Source organism: Pezoporus wallicus, unplaced genomic scaffold, assembly GCF_028554395.1.
Source record: "Pezoporus wallicus isolate ANWC-B61680 ecotype Strahan unplaced genomic scaffold, APGP_CSIRO_Pwel_v1 contig_4901, whole genome shotgun sequence".
Lineage (NCBI taxonomy): Eukaryota > Metazoa > Chordata > Aves > Psittaciformes > Psittacidae > Pezoporus > Pezoporus wallicus.
The window spans coordinates 5,396,944-5,418,753 of record NW_026640354.1 but is presented as its reverse complement, the minus strand read 5'-3'; the positions used below and the strand labels follow the sequence as shown (position 1 = coordinate 5,418,753).

At 42.5% G+C, this 21,810-nt stretch overlaps 1 protein-coding gene across 1 annotated transcript in view; it reads right to left on the bottom strand.

Moving 5' to 3' along the window:
* Nucleotides 1-21,810, bottom strand: part of EYS (eyes shut homolog) — a gene marked incomplete at its 3' end in the record, with an annotated part of 771,151 nt that overhangs the window by 267,905 nt on the left and 481,436 nt on the right. The gene's annotated exons all lie outside the window — the stretch shown is intronic.

Below are 21,810 nucleotides of genomic sequence, written 5' to 3'. Positions count from 1 at the left end.
TGGACCAGTCCGGACCGGACCAGATGTAAAAAATGTGCTGTACACTGCAGCTGGGGAGAACGGTCCTACCTGGAGCCTCTGGCAGAAAGCTCCAGGGGAGACTCGAGGTCGACCCCTCGGCTTTTGGAGTCGGGGATACAAAGGATCTGAGGCCAGCTATACCCCAACTGAGAAAGAGATACTGGCAGCCTATGAAGGGGTTCGAGCTGCTTCGGAAGTGATTGGCACTGAAGCACAGCTCCTCCTGGCACCCCGGCTGCCCGTGTTGGGCTGGATGTTCAAAGGCAGGGTCTCCTCTACACATCATGCAACTGATGCTACATGGAGTAAATGGGCTGCACTAATTACACAACAAACTCGAATAGGAAATCCCAGTCGTCCAGGCATTCTAGAAGTCATCATGGACTGGCCAGAGGGCAAAGATTTCGGAATGTCACCAGAGGAGGAGGTGATGCGCGCTGAAGAGGCCCCACCATATAATAAACTGTCAGAAAGTGAAAAGCAGTATGCCTTGTTTACTGATGGCTCTTGCCGTATTGTGGGAAAGCATCGGAGATGGAAGGCAGCTGTATGGAGTCCTGGACGACAAGTTGCAGAAACTGCTGACGGAGAGGGTGAATCAAGTCAATTTGCCGAGGTGAAAGCCATCCAGCTGGCCCTGGACATTGCTGAACGAGAAAAGTGGCCAGTACTTTATCTCTATACTGACTCATGGATGGTGGCAAATGCCCTGTGGGGGTGGTTGAAGCAATGGAAGCAGAGCAACTGGCAACGCAGAGGTAAACCCATCTGGGCTGCTGCACTGTGGAAAGATATTGCTGCCAGGGTGCAGAACCTGGTGGTGAAGGTACGTCATGTAGATGTCCATGTACCCAAGAGTCGGGCCACTGAGGAACACCAGAACAACCAACAAGTGGATAAAGCGGCTAAGATTGAAGTGGCTCAGATGGACTTAGATTGGCAACATAAAGGTGAATTATTTTTGGCCCGGTGGGCCCGTGACACTTCAGGCCATCAGGGCAGAGATGCAACATATAGATGGGCCCGTGACCGAGGGGTGGACTTAACAATGGACACTATTGCCCAGGTTATTCATGAGTGTGAAACATGTGCTGCAATTAAACAAGCCAAGCGGTTAAAGCCTCTTTGGTATGGAGGATGATGGTTGAAGTATAAATATGGGGAGGCCTGGCAGATTGACTATATCACACTGCCACCAACCCGCCAAGGCAAGCGCCATGTGCTTACCATGATGGAAGCAACCACCGGGTGGCTGGAAACATACGCTGTGCCCCATGCCACTGCCCGGAACACCATCCTGGGCCTTGAGAAACAGATTTTGTGGCGACACGGCACCCCAGAGAGAATTGAGTCAGACAATGGGACTCATTTCCGGAATAACCTTATAGATATTTGGGCCAAAGAGCATGGCATTGAGTGGGTATATCACATCCCCTACCATGCACCAGCCTCTGGGAAAATCGAACGGTACAATGGGCTGTTAAAAACTACACTGAGAGCGATGGGTGGGGGAACTTTCAAGCATTGGGATACACATTTACCAAAGGCCACCTGGTTGGTCAACACCAGAGGATCTGCCAACAGGGCCGGCCCAGCCCAGTCAGAACTTTTACATATTGTAGAGGGGGACAAAGTTCCCGTGGTGCATATGAAGAATTTGCTGGGGAAGACAGTCTGGGTTATTCCTGCTTCAGGTAAAGGCAAACCCACTCGTGGGATTGCTTTTGCTCAGGGACCTGGATATACTTGGTGGGTAATACGGGAAGATGGGGAAGTCCGATGTATACCTCAAGGGGATTTGATTTTAGGGGAAAACAGCCAGTGAACTCAATTGTATGCCGTTGCCTGCTGTGTATTGCTTTTATAGCCCATCAACTAGATGTCTCCAGGTCACCAGGGACTGGCCCTGACTTCCCTCCAGCCATCATCCCAACAGAGAATGAACTTTGAACATCATGGACCGAATGGACTCGGCAGCATTATAGGGATTGGTCCATGCACTAAGAAAATGATCTTTTCCTCTTGGTCTGTATGTATATGGATGTATATATGTGGGAGAGCGATGGTGTATTGAAAATGCGGGATCTGAGCACGACGTGAATGGTATGGAATAAGGGGTGGATAATGTCCTGGGTTCAGCAGTAGCAGTCATGTTTTTCGTTTGTGTTAACTGGTGCAGTGCTGTGTTTTGACTTCTAGTTTGAGAACAGTGTTGGTGAAGCCGATGTTTTCGGTTGTTGCTAAGTGATGTTTACCCTGACCAAAGACTCTGTGAGGCTCATGCTCTGCCAGGGAGGAGGGGAAGCTGTGAGGAAGCAGAGATGGGGCGCCTGACTCGGGCTAGCCGGGGAGGTATTCCATACCACAGCACGTCGTGCCCGGGGTGGGGGGGTAACTGGGAGTTACCCAGAAGGACAGGGGCTTCCGGGTGGAACTCGCTTTCTTGGCCGGTGGTATCGTATTGTCTTCCCTTGTTATTTTCCCTTATCATTGTTTTAGCTGATAGTAGCGGTGGTGATTTGTTGCTGGACTGTTCTTGTCTCAACCCGTAGGAGTTGCACTCTCTCGATCCTCCTCCCCGTTCCTCTGGGAGCGGGGAAGGGGAGAGCCCCGGTGCGGGGGGGGGAGACAGACACGGACCTTGATTGTTGTCAGCTCGGCACCACTCACTGGGAGTGAGTGAACAAGTTACCTGACTGGGTTTAAACCACGACAACAAGTTAAAGGTATTAGACTTAGAACACAGAGATCACAGTACCATGTCCATAGCCATAGACTATTAAAACCCTTCAGATTCAGTGCTAGTGACTCAGGTGACAGCACATGAAACCAAGAGCAATGGATGCAAGGTAATACAATCTCAGTACCATGAAACGTCAAACATATAACTGCTGTAAATTTTCATGTCATTTTGGTGAGGCCAGCAGTTAATTATTCAGTAAGGGGCAGAGAGGCAGCTACTCTGTTTTACAGAGAATAGAGTATTTATCTCATTTGCCAGAACAGTACAGAAGCATCTAAACCAGCAAAATTTTCTATTCCATCAGGCTGGAGTCATTTTGCTGGAGTTTCTTGGCAAATACATACAGATACAGACCTCTGGAGCTCATACAGTTAGTCTATAAAGGATTTCCCCTGGTCCTCTGGTCCTGTTCCAAGTACAGATAGCTCCTGCTGACTGAAGGGGATTCAAGACTTTACGTCTATGGTTAGGTTTTGATATGCATCAAGAAACACATTTTATATAGAATCACAGAATCATAGAATATTTAGGGTTGGAAAGGATCTTAAGATCATCTAGTTCCAACTCCCCTGCCATGGCCAGGGACACCTCACACTAAACCATATCACCCAAGGCCTCATCCAACCTGGCCTTGAACACTGCCAGGGAAGGAGCATTCTCAACTTCCTTGGGCAACCCATTCCAGTGCCTCACCACCCTCACAGTAAAGAATTTCCTCCTTATATTCATTCTAAACTTCCCCTGTTTATGTTTTAACCCATCACACCTTGTCCTATCACTACAGTTCGTAGTGAAGAGTCCCTCCCCAGCATCCTTGTAGGCCTCATTCAGATACTGGAAGGCTGCCATGAGGTCTCCACGCAGCCTTCTCTTCTCCAGCCTGAACAGCCCCCAGCTGTCTCAGCCTATCTTCATAAGGGAGGTGCCCCAGTCCACTGATCATCCTCGTGGCCCTCCTCTGGACTTGTTCCAACAGTTCCATGTCCTTTTTACGTTGAGGACACCAGAACTGCACACAGTACTCCAAGTGAGGTCTCCCAAGAGCAGAGTAGAGGGGCAGGATCACCTCCTTCTCCCTGCTGGTCACACTCCTCTTGATGCAGCCCAGGATATGGTTGGCTTGACAAGCTTCTCATGGTTGTACAGAAGTATTCTTTAGAACTGATTTTGTTGCTTATTAACCTTCTAGGTTCTCTCAGAGAATTTAATGAACTATTTGACCTGGTAGTCCTTAATGCTTACTTTTTTGTTCCTACTGAAGAGCCCCAAATTTCTTTGCAGGTAAATGCTTCATGAATGCCCCAAGTCAACTAGATGAAGAATTAGTTGCCATTGAGGAGGACCAGTGCAAAGTTCATCTCCTGTCTCATATTGTCTAAATTGTGAAGAGTGGTCTGAAACTGATCACTGGAAAACCATTTTGACTCACCTTTACATTCAGCACTGTTACCCTTAACTCTGGTATTTTTAATAGATTAAAACATCAGTGGTTTAATCTGTAGAGAAAGATAGTTCTTGGCAACAAAAATTAAAATAGAATTTGTAGTAACTGACAGAAAAGGTGCTGATTTTAAAACTCTTCAATGCAATCCACAGAGATTAGATACTTAAGAACTATTTGCTTACTCCCTACTTAATATAGTTCAAATGATATAATAAAACACAAGAAAACTCTAAGGCCCTTATGAGGATAGAAGCATCAAGATATATATGTCTCTACTGATGGGGCTTTTATCAGGACCACCTATTTGAAGAAATTCCAGTTTGTTAATCATCTCCATTAAAATAAGCACTCTGGTTCTAAACTGTATTTATAACATTTTTATTCTTGCTACTTTGTAGCATTCTTTCTTTGCCCTTACTGCAAATTCAAATCTGGAAGCACTAGTTTCTGTGGCATCTTTACATGTAGCTTGTGTAGATGCAGTTTTGTTCCATTGCCTATCTTCCACCCCAAGAATCTGGCTGATACAGTCAGAAATTGGTGATGAAAAGGCTGATACAGCCATTAAGGTGCTTTTTGTGGCTCCCTGAAATGATTTTGCACCTGTAATAGAATGGAGAAACTGCAGCCATTCAGAGACCAGTACAATGTGGGAGCTAGGAATCACAAAATCTATATTCTGAATATGGTGCTATCTCTCATATAAGCAGCTATCACAATCATATTATTAAAACAGAAAGGCTTTGGTGGGTACAAGTTTCCAGTCACTATATTTTCAGAATTTCCAAATAACAGAAGCTACTAAAGAGATTTCTAGTAAAGTGTTTGTGGGTTTATTTAAAGCTACAGTGTGCATTAGGAAGTCTAAAAAGTAATGACCAACACATATATTAATAACCACCCCATTCTGAGAGTGCCTTCCTCTCCTAAAACAAAGAAGGAAACACATTTTATTGCCACAAGAGGGTATAAAACTGTCTATAAGCCAAGCATCACAAAAAGCATGAAAGTTATGTACCTTGCTTATAGCTCTGTCTTTACTTTTTACTGTGATTGACTGGTCTCTCTTTTACTAACATTCCTATGGATCAAATTTTGCCTTTCCTTTCCCTCTTCTAATGGTATATCAGATTTGTGTTATTTTCTTTCAATTTCTCTCTAATCATCAATTCCTGGCTCTCTTTTTTCACTTAGGAAATTTACCCCAAGTGCTTCTTGCATGTTAGATAGGTTGTTATTCTAAGGTATTTATACAGTGAATGGTACTTCTTTACTGGAATTAAATGCTTTACTGGAGCTAGTCTTTGAACAGTGAAAGGTCTGTTTTTGCACAAGGTTCATTCCACAAAGCTCATGTAAGATCAGGCACCAAAATATGTTCACAAAACTTTTTAAAGAGATAATTGGTGGGATAATCAGAATATACGGGTACTTTTGATATACTGTTGCTGAAGTTTGACACTATCTGCCAGATTCCTTCCTGAAGAAAAGGGTCAGGAAATTTCTTAATGTACTTGGCAGGAATTTTGTTTTTTTTGACTGGAAGTCAATGTAGATAAAGGTGAAGTGATGTTAGACACTAAGAACATAGAGACAAGGAAACAGAAAAGACCTTATTAGGCTCATGTAGTGGTGATATCCCCATTTTATGAATACTGAGTGGTATGGCCCTTTTGTTATAAATTGTGTAAAACTGGAAAAATAACAGAGGACAACTTCTTTCTTACTAAATAGAGTAGGAAGGATGGAATAATAGTATAAGAAAGGGCTAGGAAGCTATGGGTGACATTAGAAAGGTTAATGAAGCATTCACCATTTTCTAACAGAAAAAAGAGAGGACTTACCTTAAATCTATCTCAGCTGACCAAGGCAAACTAGCAGCAAATGCACTAGTTCCTAATAATTTCCATAATTTTTAAGTCGACCTGTGTCATTCTGCTCTCCTAGGATTTGTTATGGTATTTGGGAAGATGAAAAACAAATATTAGGTTCAGTGTTTAATCTAAATGACTCAGCTTTGTGTTTAATTAGCTGCCCTGAGCCCACAAGAAAGTATACTCACTCATTTTTTTTTTAAAAATGCAATTGCAAGTGCTATCTTGAAACATAAAGTTTATTAAATGCCTTTGAACAATGGTACCGATTAAAAAAAAAAAACAAAACAAAACCAACCCAACCCCCCAAAACAAACAACAAAATGAATCAACCATTTTTTTTCTCATGCATGCAATTTAGAAGTTGCGGTCACTGGTCTTTCTTTGAAAGCAATATTGCACCATTATTCCAGTAATTTTCTTGAAATAGTGCCTATGTACTTTGCAAGCTGAAGCTATGCTGTCATAAAACCACCACTGCACTGAGAAGCCACAGTTTTAAGGGTGGGGCAAACACTGCAGAAGTACTTGGAATCTGTGCAGAGATGGAGAGAGGGCAAGGGGGTTGGAACTAGATGATCTTAAGGTCCTTTCCCACTCTAACTATTCTATGATTCTGTGATCCATTCCCATGAGAATCCTTCATAAGGACACCATCAGGATTTGCAGGAACATGGCCATGAGAGTGACAGTACAAGAGCAAGGGAACCATACCATCACCACACCTGTGCACATTGGTGGCTTATGCTCAGCTGGCATCCTCTCAGATTCTTCTCAACAAAGCTGCTCCCCAGCCAGGCAGTCCCCTATATTTTTCAGTTACAGGCTCTAACAGTAATTTAATTATCCTGTTCCTACATCAGATACACCAGCACATTAAGTCTTTTGGCAGCAAACTTCCACCTAAGTTTCTGCTGGTTTTGGCTTCCCCATATCCTTGTATTCCAACTCCCTCCTAATTAATTACTCTAGCCACCTCTCTGTGAAACACAGGCAGCCTCACTTACACAGCCACAGCTACCTCTATAATTTCACAACATTTTTAGAAAAATTCCTTCAACTTGAAGTCTTAATTTCAAATTACTTGTAATATTGTCATGAGTTTACTTCTCACAACTTTATTCCCTTTGCAAAGAATGATCATCTCCAGAAATCTTACTTCTGAAACATTCCTGAATGTGCAAGAACTTTGCCCTAGGATTCAAATATGATGAAGACTGACTAGTTCTGCTATTTATTACACATAATTATTGTGTCTTTTGAGCTGTAACCACAGGTATTAAAACTATGTTTTCCACTCTGGCTACACGCAATACTCTTACTTCACTTACAAAATCAGCAGAGCTTAGCAGACTATTTTAATACAGTTTATGCCTGTCTTGTGCCTCATATCCCACAGATGCTTAGCCAACTTATGCTCTGAAATGGGTGCCTCATTAACTGATAAGTTAAATCCTGAATAAATATTCTATACTTGCAGTCTGAATAATGATCTTTGCCACAGGGCAGGGGCATGAGAAATTTTATCTTCACAACTAGAAAAATTTTGATGAGCTACTGCAATTGAGTATTTCAGATGCTCCATATCATTATGGCACACATTTCTCAATGTCAATGTATATTCTTCCCTATTGCAGGAAGTGTAAGCTAGCTGAGTGCAACAGGGAATCATGGAATAGTCAGGGCAGTATGTGACGTTATGTCCACTGCCTGCATGGAACCATGTCTAACTTTCCAGAAAGAATCAAAGGTGCAAATCCCTCTAACTGCCCTGTTCACCTCACCTCTTTCTGTGCTCAAGCAATAACTTGGCTATTCTCCCATACATTAAGCTTTAAAATACATTTTTTTTTAATATGAGAGAGAAAGAATGGCGAACTAAAATCTACCACTTGGATTAACAGAATTGCTACATACCTTACATGAAGTAGATTTGAAAACTCTGAGAAATTCTCTTAAATACATTTTAACTTGCATTTCTTTGCTAATACTGTTGGAAATAAATAAAACCAATTGCTAAAATGCAGAATGGCTCAGTTTTCAGAAACTGGAATATACAGAGCCATCTTACACAAGCATACTAGCAAGTTCACTTGTGAAAATACTTTTCACATCATATGCCATTAAACTATCACACACTAGTGATGTCCACTTACATCATGAAGATACTAAGATCTATTAGAGTGGTGATTATCACCTCATGCAGATTAAAAGAATAGCGAGAACTACATTTGCTTGAGTATTTCTTTTCTAATTCATTCTGTTATTGTGAAAGGGGAGAAAGAACACTACTGCTTGCACTATTTTCTGCTTTAAGTAACCAACAAATGACAGCATTCAGAGAATGTGACATTGCATCTCTAGGAAGGGAAGTATCCCTATAAACTTCCCAGGATACCTGTCCCTCCCCATGCATTTCCTTCTTGCCCTTTAGCTTTTGAACAGTAAGTCTTGACTCAGTCATGCTGCTCTCTTGCCTTCCTTACCTGATTTCCTATGCCTGGGAATTGTGACCTCCTGTGCTCTAGGAAAGCCTCCTTAAAGATCTGCCAGCCCTGAGGACAGTTTTCCAAGGGTCTTACTGACTAAATTCTTGAAGAGCTGAAAGTTGGTTTTCCTAAAGTTGAGGGTCCTGACTATATTCTTTGCCTGTCCCACTTCCTCAGACCTGTGAACTCCACAAATGCATGATCACTGCAGCTTCCAATCTTGACACCACTGATTAGCTCACTTGCATTGGATGACCCTCTGATGCAGTATTGCATCCCCTTTGACAGGCCTATTGCCTGGCTTAATAAGTTATCTTCAATGCACTCCAAGATATCTTGGATTGCTTACAGCCAGCTGTGCTACTTTTTCAGCTGAAATGAAGGGTGGTTGAAGTACCCCAGCAGGACAAGATCCTGTGAGCACGATGACTTCTGTAGCTGGAGTAAGAAGACTCCCACTGATTGGGCAGCCTGTAGTAGACACTAACCACAAAGTTCCTGTGTTGCCTCAGTCTCCGATTCTTACCCATAAGCTTTCAATCTGCCTGTGGCTATTTTCAGAGACAACTCTTCACACTTGATCATTTCAGATGGATATCCACCTCCTCCACCTGTCCTTCCTTGCCTACCCCTTCTGAACAGCCTGTAGCCAGCCTTTCTGACCCTATCACTACTTCTGGTGTAGATAGACCTTTATCCTCCTCATCCACTGACTGGCCTTTCACATCCAGAGCCTCATACCTGTTGTACAGAGGCACCTGGAAGAGTAAAGTGGGCCATGGGGGGTTTTGTGTGGACCACGGGGTTTTTTTCCAAGTGTGGACTTGCATCCATTCACTCCTTTCCCTTGAGATGCTGCCTTCAGTTTGGCAGGGGGAGGATTCAGTACCCCTGGGTTTTGTTTTTTCCTGCTGGCCCTTCCTGTTCCTGTCTCAGTAACGCAAGAGCTTGATTCCACCACTCTATCTTCTCAGACTCACTGATGCTTTTTAACCTTTCTACTCCCTCTTTTGGCTCTGCCACCAGGCAGAGCAGATCATCCACCTGGTCACATCTGACACAGCTGCTGTCTCTTCTGCCATCCGATACTAGAGAAAGGCTCTGACACTCCCTGCTGCCAGAGGCCTGGGTGGCTGCATGTTTTTCATGGGAGCTCCATCTAGGTTGCTACACCTTTTCTGGAGAGTGCAGAGGACATAACTTCGCAGCAGGTGCACAGTATATCCAAGCTCCATCTGGGAGGTTGATAGCCACCAATAGAGCCGATATCTTGAGCTGGTGAGGGGCCTACACCCTTCCTGCTGCACCACAAACCTGGGTCAGGGCAATCCCAGGCACAGCTACAGGTTGGGCAGAGAAGAGATTCAGAGCAGCCCTGTGGAGAAGGACTTGGGGGTGCTGGTTGATGAGAAAATGAACATGAGCCAGCTTCAGTGTGCGCTTGCAGCCCAGAAAGCCAACCGTAATCCTGGGCTGCATCAAAAGGAACGTGACCAGCAGGGAGAAGGAGGTGATCCTGCCCCTCTACTCTGCTCTTGTGAGACCTCACCTGGAGTATTGTGTGCAGTTCTGGTGTCCTCAACATAAAAAGGACATGGAACTGTTGGAACAAGTCCAGAGGAGGGCCACGAGGATGATCAGGGGGCTGGTCCCATAAGAAGACAGGCTGAGAAAGTTGGGCTGTTCAGGCTGGAGAAGAGAAGGGTGCGTGGAGACCTCATAGCAGCCTTCCAGTATCTGAAGGGGGCCTATAAGGATGCTAGGGAGGGACTCTTCATCAAGGATGGTAGTGATAAAACAAGGTGTAATGGGTTAAAACTTAAACAGGGGAAGTTCAGGCTAGATAGAAGGAGGAAGTTCTTTACTGTGAGGGTGATGAGGCTCTGGAACAGGTTGCCCAAGGAAGCTGTGAATGCTCCATCCCTGGAGGTGGTCAACGCCAGGTTAGACAGAGCCTTGGGTGATATGATTTACTGTGAGGTGTCCCTGCCCATGCCAGGGAACTAGATGATCTTAAGGTCCTTTCCAACCCTATCTATTCTATGATTCTATGAAATACATGCCTTCTGCCTGGCGATGATTGCATTATAAGGATACTTCCCACCCACCCAATCAAAGATATGAAACTGTTGCAACCCAAAATATGCAATTAATAAACTCTGTAACAAAGTAAGCAAACACTAAAAATTTCAAAGAGTAAAGCACATTAAAGGCTTACAAAGGAAGACTAAGGGTATGACACAACAGTGTTGTGACAATCAGAAACACATTATGAAATAAATACAAAGGGCATACTGGAATTCAGTATATTTCCATTACAAAATGCACAGAAAATCGTGGAAGAGTGGTAGCACAGGACTCTCTCCTCTTTAGGTGTGGACACAAGTATTGGTTACATTCCTATCTAAGAATGTAAGCATACACTTCAGATCTCTGTTTAAATATTGTAGCCTAAGGAACTGCACATTATTTTAGGTGATGATTAAAGCAAAACACATGGCAGATGAAGCCTCCTCTTTCACTAAATACTAAAATGAAGAACTTCATAAAACTCCCACCTTTTAAAAGGCATTTTTGCTTCTCATTTTCCAAATTAATTTTGGTAGAAATCTTGACTCTTTGAAGAACAAATTCATGTTTCACTGAATAAGACCTTTTCATCTATAGTTCTCTAACCAGCCTGAGGCAGTTCAAAATTCTCATAATGATTTATGTAACAAAATTTATTCACCTCAACTTTCAACTACAATTTCAGAACAAATCATTAAACCAGTGTAGCAACTGCAACTTTCCAACCTGACACTGATAATTATGTTTTGTTCCTTACTTTTTGAAAAAAAGGTTAATTGGGATATTTAATTTGGTTGTTTGACTGACCAAACTTACATTGAAAATTGCCAAGTGGTACAATTGTTTCATTGACCCTGCCTTAGTTAACTCTGTGTATTCATCTTCTACCAGACAAACCTAGTCCATAGGATTTTCTGCAGAGAAAGACAATTTGAGGGGTTTTTTTGGTGGTTTTTTTTTTTATAATAACTGTATTTCCACAACTGTCAAACCAAAATGTTAAGCTCTGTTTCTCTAGCAAGACCAAATATTTAGAAAATGAAGTTAAAGTAAGTCTCTGGTTTCATGACACACTTTTCAGTTTATTATTGTGTCAGTTAAGAGCAAATCTCCTGGAACATTTGTTCCAAGTTCTAGCAAAACATTACACCTCTATCCTGGAAACTTCTACTCCAGGGTCTACAAGAGAGCAGAAATAAACAAGGGAGACAAAGAAGCCATATGCCCTTGCCTGTGAAAATTCTTGTTTCAGAAGATCTCCCTAGGAACAGAATTCAGTAGATTTTATGGCTTCTTTGCACTACACAAGAAAATGGGCTGGAGAAGGATAGTATAACCAATTGGTTACGGTACAGTTGTGATGATCTCAAAGGAAGTGAATAAGTACTAGAAATGAAGATTAACAGTTTGAAAGTCTTTAAAGTAGAATTCAAACTATATATATATATATCTAAAAAACTGTTACTGCAAAAGAACCAGCGTGTGGCGGCATTTCAAGGTAAAATAAATCATCAACTGAATTGCACTAAGATAGATGAGCCAAAATTAGCTTGCTGCTGGTTTGGTTTGTTTTTTGTTTTTCGGTTTGGTTTTTTTTTGTTTGTTTGTTTCTGTTTAAAATTGGTCTATAACAACCAAACAAGAATTCTGTCAAAATGAGGATGGAACTCCAAATTTTGTCATAGGAGATGTGACAACAGCCGTATTGTTTGATTTCATAAGTCCCCATTCTCCAGATGTATTTAAAATCAATAACTGTACAAAGGCAAGAACAGATCAAATATACAAGTGTCTTTGCTAATCTATTAATCTTCAGCTCAGATGTAGCTTTGATGGCTTGCACACTAAAATCTTCAATATTCTCCTCTAATCTTTCCCAATTTTATCATATATGTTTCAATCATAGAATCATAGAATATTTAGGGTTGGAAAGGACCTTAAGATCATCAAGTTCCAAACCCCCTGCCATGAGCAGGGACACCTCACACTAAACCATATCACCCAAGGCCTTGTCCAACCTGGTCTTGAACACTGCCAGGGATGAAACATTCTCAACCTCCCTGGGCAACCTATTCCAGTGCCTCACCACCCTAACAGGAAAGAATTTCCTCCTTATATCCAACCTAAACTTCCCCTGTTTAAGTTTGAACCCATTACCCCTTGTCCTATCACTACAGTCCCAAATGAAGAGTCCCTCCCCAGCATCCCTATAGGCCTCCTTCAGATACTGGAAGGCTGCTATGAGGTCTCCACACAGCCTTCTCTTCTCCAGGCTGAACAGCCCTAACTGTCTCAGCCTATCTTCATACGGGAGGTGCTCCATGCCAGTGATCATCCTCGTGGCCCTCCTCTGGACTTGTTCCAACAGTTCCATGTCCTTTTTATGTTGAGGACACCAGAACTGCACACAATACTCCAGGTGAGGTCTCACAAGAGCAGAGTAGAGGGGCAGGATCACCTCCTTCTCCCTGCTGGTCACGTTCCTTTTGATGCAGCCCAGGATATGGTTGGCTTTCTGGGCTGCAAGCGCACACTGAAGCTGGCGCATGTTCATTTTCTCATCAACCAACACCCCCAAGTCCTTCTCCACAGGGCTGCTCTGAATCTCTTCTCTGCCCAACCTGTAGCTGTGCCTGGGGTTGCTCTGACCCAGGTGTAGGACCTTGCACTTGGCATGGTTAAACTTCATGAGGTTGGCATCAGCCCACCTCACAAGTGTGTCAAGGTCCCTCTGGATGGCATTCCTTCCCTCCAATATATCAAGCAAACCACACAGCTTGGTGTCATCAGCAAACTTGCTGAGGGCGCACTCAATCCCACTGTCCATGTCAGTGATGAAGATGTTGAACAAGAACAGTCCCAACACCGATTCCTGAGGGACACCACTCATTACTGGTCTGAAGCTGTATATTGAGCCATTGACCACAACTCTTTGCATGTGGCCATCCAGCCATTTCTTTATCCACCGAGTGGTCCATCCATCAAATTGATATCTCTCCAATTTAGAGGCAAGGATGTCGTGTGGGACAGTGTCAAATGCTTTACACAAGTCCAGGTCAATGACATAAACTGCTCTACCCCTGTCCGTCAGTTCTGTAGCCCCATCATAGAAGGCCACCAAATTGGTCAGGCAGGACTTCCCTTTAGTGAAGCCATGCTGGCTGTCACCAAGCACCTTGTTGTTTTTCATGTGCCTTAGCATGCCTTCCAGGAGAATCTGCTCCAAGATGTTGCCAGGCACAGAGGTGAGACTGACTGGTCTGTAATTCCCTGGGTCATCCATTTTCCCCTTCTTGAAAATGGGGGCTATATTTCCCTTTTTCCAGTCATGAGGAACTTCATCTGACTACCATGATTTTTCAAATATGATGGCCAGTGGCTTAGCAGCTTCATCTGCCAGCTCCTTCAGGACCCGTGGATGGATTTCATCAGGTCCCATGGACTTGTGCACATTTAGGTTTTTAAGATGGTCTCAAACCAGATCCTCTCCTCCAGTGGGCACAAGGTCTTCTCACAGTCCCTGCATCTGCCTTCCAAGACTTGGGTGGTTTGGTCAGAGCCTTTGCCAGTGAAGACCGAGGCAAAGAAGTCATTGACAACCTCATCCTTCTCCAAATGCAGGGCAGCCGGTTTTCCTGATAGCTTCCGGAGGGGGTCCATGTTATCCCTAGTCTCTCTTTTTTTTGCTACCTACTTATAGAATCCCTTCCTGTTACCTTTCACATCTCTAGCCAAGTTTAATTCTAACTGAGCCTTAGCTTTCCTAACCTGGTCCCTGGCTTCCCGGACAACATCCCTGTACTCTTCCCAGGCCACCTGTCCTTGCTTCTACTTTTTATAAGCCTCTTTTTTCCTTCGAATTTTCCTCAGCAACTCCTTATCCATCCAAGCAGGTCTCCTGGCCCTCCTGCTGCACTTCCTTCTGGTTGGGATGCAACACTCCTGAGCTTGTAGCAGGTGATCCTTGAATATCAACCAAGAGTCTTGGGCCCCCCTGCCCTCTAGGGCTATTCCCCATGGAACCTTACAGAGTAGGGTCCTGAAGAGGCCAAAGTCTGCTCTTTTGAAGTCCAGGGCACTGAGCTTGCTGCATGCTCTTCTCACTGTCCTTAGGATTTTGAATTTGGCCATCTCATGATCGCTGCATCCAAGGCTGCCCTGGAGAGTCACATTTCCAACGAGCCCTTCCCTCTTGGTGAGCATGAGGTCAAGCATGGCACCTCTCCTTGTCGGTTCCTCTATTACTTGCAGAAGGAAGTTGTCTTCCACACAATCAAGGAACCTCCTGGATTGCTTGTGCCAGGCCGTACTGTCCTTCCACAGATATCAGGGTGGTTGAAGTCACCCATGAGTACAAGGGCCTGCGAGCGTGAGGCTTTTCCTATCTGTCTATGGAGTGCTTCATCCGCAGGTTCTCCTTGATCAGGCAGTCTGTAACAGATCCCCACAGTAATGTCTCCCATAGCTATACTCCCTTTAACCCTGACCCACAAACTACCTATTAACTGCTCACCTGTACCCAGACAGAGTTCCATACTCTCCAGCCTATCCCTAACATAAAGGGCAACTCCCCCTCCCCACCTGCCGGGCCTGTCTTTCCTAAAGAGCCTGTAACCTTCCATTCCAACACTCCAGTCATAGGAGCCATCCCACCATGTTTCTGTGATGCCTATTATATCATACCCCCGTAGATGTGCACACATCTCTAATTCCTCTTGTTTGTTCCCTATACTATGGGCATTTGTATAGAGGCATCTGAGCTGAGTTCCAAATGCAGCCAGCTCATTGGCTGGAGCAGCTGGGATATCTCTACATTTCTCTCTCATTGGCTGGAGCAGCTGGGATATCTCTACATTTCTCTGAGCATTTATTATAGGTGCTGGCAGCTAACTGGGTGTGTTGGAATGGAATGATGCACCCCTCCCCCAACACATCTAGTTTAAAGCCTCCTTGACCACCCTGGCAAGCCTCCTGTCAAAACTGCTCTTTTATCAGACCAGCTCCACCAGCACCCACTAGACCTGACCTACAAGCTTGAGTCCCGTGTTCAAGACACCCAAACCCCTACTATGACACCACCCTTTTAACCAGTTATTAACGTCGCTAATTCTCCTAGCTTTTTTTAGGTCCTCCCCTATACCCTGGAGAATTGATGAAAAGATTATCTGAACTGCAGAGCCCCTAACCACCTCCCCCAGGGCTCTGTAGTCCTTCTTTATTTTCCCCAGGCTACTACTATCTATATCCCTAGCACCTACATGTATCACCAGGAGTGGGTAATAGCCCATGGGACTTACTAGAGCAGGCAGCCTTTCTGCCACATCCCCGATCCATGCCCCTGGTAGGTGATACACCTCCCTTGAGACTGGGTCAGGCTGACAGACAAGTGCTTCTGTCCCTTTCAAAGCAGAGTCCCCTACTATTATGACCCGCTGCTTTTTCCTGGCAGCACCAGTAGAGATCTTCTTTACCAGTGCATCAGCCGGCTGTTTCTGGCTCGAGTGTGTTTCCTCATTAGTCCCCTGCAGGACAGCAAAGTGGTTCTGCATGGGGACAGGGGATTTAAGGGGAAGCCCCTTGCTTTTGGTTGTCCTTTTCCTTCTTTTTTTTGTTGTTTTTTTTTGTCACTAATTCCCAGCTTCCTGGGTTAATGGCTTCTTTCTTTCCTCCATGAACTGCTGGGGACGCCTGAGGCCCCTGCACAGTTTGGGCCAGGAGCAAGCATTCCTGCTTCCTCTCAGCTTCCCTGACATCTCGTAGTCTATTAACAGCATCCCGCAGCTCAGCCACCTGCTGCAGGAGAACCTCCAACAGGGAGCACTGAGTGCAGCCCTGCCCATTGTGCACCCTCCCCTCACCAGACCAGTGCAGGCACTCTCTACACCCCGAGCTCTGCACTGCAGCCTCCCCTCTCATTGGCTCTGTCTGGGTACCTATGCTGGCCACCGCCGGGGCAGCCAGAGCAGAGCTCCCGGACTGGGCCCTGATCATACGACGAGTGCTCACCATCCCGCTCACCTTCCTGCACAAACTGCTGCACAAAATGCCTCGACCCGCTTAGTTTGCCCGCTCTGTTCGCCACGCTCTTTGAAAAGAGTTAGGAAGACCTAAACTACAGATGGTAATCAAAATACGAACATTTATGCTGTATCTTTGATGCTATAGACTCCCCCATTTATTTTCTTAATAATTCCTAATAGTTTATTTGTGGGTTTTTTTGTAATTACTCAGCACTGAACCAATACTTTTATTAAAATATTAGGCATGAACCCCAAATACTGCTCCTTAGTCTGTCACTGTAACCTGAGTCAGGATTTTCTCATTTTTCTTCTATGACTGTTCACCATTTCAGACATTTGCCAGATTTCACCATGCCATTTCATAATGCAGTCCCCCAGTGTCATAAAGCTCTTTCTTCTGTCGTTCTTCAACTAACTTACTTTCTTCAGTAAGCTGTTTATCATTGCAATCACTATTTCATTTTCAGGGCATTAAGGAACCTACCTGCTTGTAGAATTTCACTTCTGCTCTCTAGCTGCAATAAACATTTACTGTTTTACTGTTTCCTACCCTTTAGCTTCTCACTTTCCTCAAAAATCTGTTTGACAGGACACAGCAGCAGCCTTTTGGAAATTCAGAAAACTTTCACCAATCCCTTACCCACATGATAGCTAACTCTTCCACTCCTTTCAATAGGTTTTAGGGTACAATTTCTATTTAAAACAAATACAAACATGTTCACTGTTCTTAACTAGGTCATATTTACCTGTGTATTCACCAATTCTATCCTTAAATATTACTTTTATTACATTACCTGATACAGCAGGACACCAGTCTTACAGCTTGCAGTTTCCTAGAGCTTTCCTAAAACCTTTCTGTCACTGTTTTAAAACTGACTTGGCACTGAAGACAGAAAATTTCTAATGTTCATTTTCTCAGTTTATTCAGCTATCATTGGTGCAGTTTCTTTTCCAAAAGCGTCTTTTGAAGACTCACACTCAAACAAGGGATTCAGCCTAAATGCTTCCTCGGTTTCTTGTAAGTGAAGACAAAATAAAGAGCATAAAGATATAAGGACTGATTTCAGTTTTGAGGTAATGGCCCTCGCTGTTCCACTACTCCTTTTTTACCTTTATCCATCAGCCTTATGGACTCACTTGCTGACATCCTGCCCTTGCAATACAGAAGAAAAACATGTAATTAGATTGACACATTCTGCTAGTGGTTCTTCAAAGCCTTTTTGACCTGCCTTATGTTTTTATGTTTAGCCTGCCAGAGCTTCAGAATTTATCATCTTTAATTCTCCTTGAACAATACTTAACAATACCAGTTTCCTATGGTGCTTTTTGGAGACTTGCCCTGGGTTCAGCAAGTAGCAGTCATGTTTCCCCTTCTTGGTAGCTGGTGCAGTGCAGTGTTTTGACTTTCGGCCTGGGAACAGAGCTGATAGCGATGTTTTGGTTTGGCCAAGGACTTTGTGAGCCTCATGCTCTGCCAGGGAGGAGGGGAAGCCGGGAGGAAGCAGAGACAGGACACCTGACCCAAACTGACCAAAGAGGTATTCCATACCACAGCACGTCATGCCCAGGATGTAACGGGGAGTTAGCCGGAAGGGCTGGGAGACTGCAGGGTTGGAGGAGGTATGGGTCGGTGCTTGGTTGGGCTGGGGGGTGAGTTATCGGTCAGCTGGTGGTGAGGTGTTGTATTCTCTTCCCTTGTTATTTCCTTTATCATTGTTATCATTGGTGGTAGCAGTAGTGATTTGTGTTATACCTTAGTTACTAAACTGTTCTTATCTCAACCTGTGGGAGTTGCATTCCTTTCGATTCTCCTCTCCATCCCTCCAGGAGTAGGGGGAGAGCAAGAAGGGGGGGGAAGTGAGTGAACAAGCTGTCTGACTGGGTTTAAACCACGACAAGACTCTTTCTAAGTATTCTGCCATAATATACAATCTCTTTCATTGCTGCTTTAGATTTGTAGAAAACAGCACTAAATGCTTAAAGGGGACAGCACCCAACTTTCTAGTCCTGCTATTAGAGCAGACAGAAGTACAGACTACTGGTTTCCACCCTTTCCTCCAGGACAGCTTCCACAAATTATCAAAGTATTTTAAATACAAATGTGAATGAGTTAAAAAACAGGGCCAGGTGAGACATAGATGATAAGTTTCTTTTCTCCTTCTTTCCCTGGTACATTTCACCATGTTGTACTGAATAGGAAATGCTAAATGCTTGTATTCCTTTTAGGTGCAAATTTATATCTCAACAGTGTGTGATACTTGATATCTGCTAAATATAACGTGACAGGAAATTAAATCAACACCATGAACACCAGGCAGACTTTAGCTAATTTAGAGGCTGGGCTTTGATCACATTGAGAAGAAAGTTATACGTAACATGACGAATAAGTTACTGATCCTGGCAGTGAAAAGCAGTCTCTCATTAACTCCCTTGCTCTGCAAATACTTGGAAGGTGTATATGTGTTATATTTTAATTTCATATTTAACTGCCTTGCTTAGAATATTCAATAAATATACTTTATGCTTACTGTTTCTTAAAACACATGATTTTTTTTCTATATTAGAAAACTGAAAGTTTACAAAATAGAAAGCTATCCTGATTATAGCTTTATCTCTTAAGGAACTGTTACTACCTTCGCAGAAGCCTTAGCTAGCTTTGCACTTTCCAAGTTTGATATTGTACACACTTATTTCCGAACATTTTTGAATTCACTACAAATTCAGGAACTAAGGCAAGAGCCCTTGTCTTTTATTAAATGGAACTTTCTAATACATTTCTAAGATGATATTTTAAACCATGCATTTGTACCTAGGTCATTGTCAGGGGCTTCAGCAGTTAAGACAATCTATACACTGCTACTGTTAGCTCTTTTTCTGTTAAATTAAAACATGAAGTAAGAGAAAGAAATTCAGCAGTGAGGGCTGGTATCTTAACTATGGACAAAAAATGTTACTGATGCTTCTCATCAGGATCTTCTTCCTTTCTTTTTAATAAACTCAAAGAGAAAACAGAATTAATTACATTTGGGTTATGTAGCCTATTTTTTATAATTCAGTTTCATAATCAGTATATAATCACATTTCCAGTGGCAATGTCTCTTCTCTTTCATACATTGCCCTTCATGCCTTTCCTCAGAAATCTACAGTGGTACTTACATTAATCTTATTTCTTGTTTGTTTACCTTTCCTTTTATTTTCAAATTTAGACAAGTGCTTTACCTGCTGACCTAAAGTCCATTAAGCTACTTTCATGAAAAAAAATCAAGAAAGAGAAAGCAAAATGAACAGGAAAAGCTCCACTCTAGTCAGTCAGTTTATTCTGAAAAGTGACTCAAATAAAACTCCTTGATTTTTCCCCATCCCATTTCAAAATTTTAATTTCAGTCTAGGAAATTATGACTAGGGTCTGAAGGAGGAAAAAATATTTGAGTTCTTATGAATTGTTTAACAATCTGCCATTTTCACACCCTTTACAGGCTTTACTCAAAAACTAATATAGTGGGAATGGCTGTACCCATGCATCGATTTTCTGTGTTGATGAGCAGAACGGTACGCAGCCTGTCTGCTGTTATACTAGCAGAAAATAATGCCATTTACAGTCAGAGCAGAAGGACAATATAATGAAAATTATGAACTTAAACCCAGCATTTACATAACAGTTGTGCTACAATGATTGTAAAGATAAAGTTAATACTTTTTCCTAAATGGAAAATATTATTTCAAAGTTCAGTTAGCTATTTAATTATGTCTTTTTAACTTTGAACTATACAGTTGTGCATTTGAATGTAAAAGAATCAAGAACTGAACAGTAGCATGCATTAGAATATTTTTCCTTGAATTACTGATTTTTTTGTTCCTTTGAGCCTGGTGGGACTTTTAATTATGAAAGTGCATCTCACCTCATTTTCTGTCACCTCTTGGGAAACAAAAGCATTGTGAGCCACAAAATAAACAAAATTACCTCCCACTGCTTAGAAGGATGAGTCATTTGTTTGCTTCACTTCCATGGATGCAATGTACCTGTATAAGCCATTTGCTTATATTTTATAGGCCAATGCTGTATTATCCCCAGCAAATTACATTTCAAGAGATTACACTATGCATTAGGCAATTACTTCAGTACTTGAAGAATCGTTATTGTTTTTCTTGCCACTCTTACCATTTTTTTTTTTTTAAATGTGTCTGAACGAAACGGTTACCAGGAATAAGCTAATCAAGTCTATGTCATGATTTCTTAATAAAGGTATTTTAAATGTTTAGTAAGTGAAAGCTGCATATGGCAGCAGCCCATACTGTTACAAAACTGAAGCCATTCTTAAAGTAGGGCATTACCTAAAGCAAAGATTTGGAAATAAAGTAGTCAGAGATTTTATAATGATTCTCGTGATTATGAGTGGATACTTCACAGTCTCATTGAGTTAAAGTTTTATTAATATTACTAAGTTATTTTACTGTAAGTGTTGGTATTGAAATGCTTTCATTTGAAATTAGTAAAGAGCAATGATTAGCCCTCCATCACAAATGTAGTAGATTAAGCTTTAATAGCTCAACAATACACAGAAAAAAAATTAAAACCCTGAAGTTCAGTGAGATAGGTGTTTTAACAGCTTTTTCAATTTAAGCCCCAGCACACCTGCATCATTTGTATGACCTACACTTACTTATCCTGCAAACAGGGCATGATACATTCAGCAGTTACTATAGCAATAATTTAGTAAATATTTTAAATTGCAGAAAAGGTACTTCAGTAAAACTCACAGAAAATATCCTCATCTAACTGTATTTCATTGAAGCTTCAACTGTTGGGGTTTGGGGGTGGGGTTGTTTGTTTGTTTTGTTTTTTTTTTTTCCCCTAATTAAAAAAAAAAAAAAGAAAAGAAAAAAAAAAACAAACAAAAAACAAAAGACTGATACACATAGAATACACATAACAAGTGCCCTACATTTTAAGCAGATAAACTCATACAGCCCACAAAGATTTTAAAATCGGCATAATAAAACATACAGCTTTCTGTGGACTAGAATCTGCAAGTCACACCACAGTAAAATCAATTTCATGACTGGGAGCATTACACCCTTAGCAATTGCTTGTAGGATTATACGGAAATTTTGCTTTCCTATGAAATGCACAGATACATAAAACACGTGT